Source organism: Coenobita brevimanus, chromosome 72 (genome assembly GCF_032717465.1).
Source record: "Coenobita brevimanus isolate Jiangsu-jjx chromosome 72, ASM3271746v2, whole genome shotgun sequence".
Classification (NCBI taxonomy): Eukaryota; Metazoa; Arthropoda; class Malacostraca; order Decapoda; family Coenobitidae; genus Coenobita; species Coenobita brevimanus.
In genome coordinates, this window is record NC_137025.1 from 42,587,181 (window position 1) to 42,589,680 (window position 2,500).

Here is a 2,500-nt window from a genome sequence, read left to right on the forward strand (position 1 = left end):
AGAGAGAGAGAGAGAGAGAGAGAGGCGAGGAGAGGTGTTACACAAACCGCTTATTACGTCACGTGTGTATTTGTGTACTTGTATTTTTCAGTCGTACGTGTAGCTAATTTATCTGATGTCAGTATTTCAAGGATTTCTATAAGGTATTGGATAGATTAAACATGAAATCGCAGGAGAGAGAAACAAACCATATACAATAAATGTCAAACTTGAAATCACTGGAGAGAGAGAGAGAGAGAGAGAGAGAGAGAGAGAGGGAGGGAGAAACGAGTACGGTTGCTTAGTCAAATTAATTCCACATCAAAAAAAATTTGCTTACACCATTATTTCTAACAAACTCAGTGTTGTAATAAGGTATACGCAAAATAATGTAAAATATATATACATCTGATGCATAAATTTTGGTTTAAATATTCAAATTAACCATATATATTTAATTTGAATCCACGGCAACATAAGGCGGGTTGCTACGCCGCGCATGGCGACGAGTCAGGCGTGCCAACATTTCAGATTCACTTTAGAAGTCGAGTATTATTATTTTGTACATTAATTTTAGGAGATTCGCTTTCTAGGTATGGGAAACACCTTAGAAATATTTGTAATTAAGTCCAATATGCTCATAAATTACCTAGAAGTTTGAATAATTGAGTTTGATATGGTTAGAAGTTACTTAGGTGGTCTGGGAGGGTTGGTACACCTGCCCCGTCCACCTTCCTCTCGCCCCAGCAGCCAGCCTCTCATGCGCCCTGAGACCCCGAAGAAGGGAGTGTTTTTGCGTTTTGTGGGTGATTTTTGCGTGTTTGCGAGTGCGTTTGCGTGCCCTCCACATCTTTAGCAGCTGAAGATAACGGTGACCTGGTGGAGGAGTCCGTCTAGAGGTGTGGAGGACATAAGGGCGAGGTTATCTGAGGAAGGGCGAGATAAAGGGTGACCTGCTCCCTCTCGACGCGTCCACCAAGGTCAGCCATTTTGCCCGGGTATTGAGATCATTTGTGGTAATTAACACCCACCTTTCTGAGTTAATTAACCTTGATAATTACCGATATTTTTGTGAAGTAGGGCAACGACTATTATCCTTATCCACTTTATTTATTTCTACCCACCTTTGTCGAGAATGGTGACTGGATTGTATATGGAGAATTATTTGCTCCCTTATCAGTTAACGCTTATCACAGATCGTTGCATTTATCGTATTTTCTCACCTTAAAATTCACTCTGGTTTTATTGTCAAGTGTTTTGTGTATGTAAAGACGAAGGCAATTTCAGGCACTCATATACACAGAGCAAGCTTAGGACTGTTTATGATATGGATTTTGAGTGTAGCTGAGTATGTGGAATGAGTGAGGTGTTGTGAGTGTGAGGTGAAGTGAGTGCGTGAGATGGAGTGATTGAGTGAGATGGAGTGATTGAGTGAGATAGAGTGAGTGAGAGAGAGAGAGAGGCGAGGAGAGGTGAGGAATGCTACACAAACCGCTTATTACGCCACGTGTGTATTTGTGCACCTGTATTATTCAGTCGTGTGTGAAGCTTATTTACCTGGTGTTAATATTTCAAGGGATTTATTTAAGGTATTGGATAATTACTTGATATAAATTAACGTGATGATGAAATTTGATGTGAATGAGCAAGAAATGAATACCGCTTAAAGTGCAGAGAAGGGATCCATTTAGTTCAACGTTTCGCCTAACACCTCTTCCTTAGCGATTTATTTTCCAGACTAATTAATATCCCTTGGTTTGGTTCTTACGTCGTTTCAATATCGACATAGATTGCACGAATAATGCACAAGAATATAGTAACGGAGCAGAATCAGGAATAAATCGGTAAGGAAGAGGTGTTAGCGAGCTTCCTGACCTTAATAGAGTACCAGCCTTCAGTAATACAGGCCAAGGAACTCGTTTGTTGTATTACCGGTACTGTATGTTATTGTATGCCGTAGTGTCAGGCAGCTTCCCCCTTCCTCTTACCCCCCCCCCTACACCCTCTCCCCCAACCTTCCCTCCCTCTCCGTTCCCTCCCTCTCCGTTCCCTCCCTCTCCCTTCCCCTCCTCTCCGTTCTTTCCCTCATCCTTTCCCCCCCACCTACCCCCCCTTACCTTTACCCCATCACCCTTTTCCCCTCATCCTTCCTCCCTCACCCTTCCCCCCTTACCCTTCCCCCCACCTCCAATAATAATAATAATAATAATAATATTACATACAAGGATGTAAACAGACGGACACATGGAAACAGGTTCGATCACACTCGTACCTACTCCTCCCTCTCTCTCTCTCTCTCTCTCTCTCTCTCTCTCTCTCTCTCTCTCTCTCTCTCTCTCTCACACACACACACACACACACACACACACACACACACACACACCTGTTCTCAATCCTGTGGTCCTGAAGGGTGTCACAAACTTCCCTCAAACTTCTTCGTCTCTAAATAAACTCCTTGTGTTTTTCTTTGTGTGTGTGTGTGTGTGTTTTTTTTTCTCTCTGCTTCATTAAAACTCCTTCG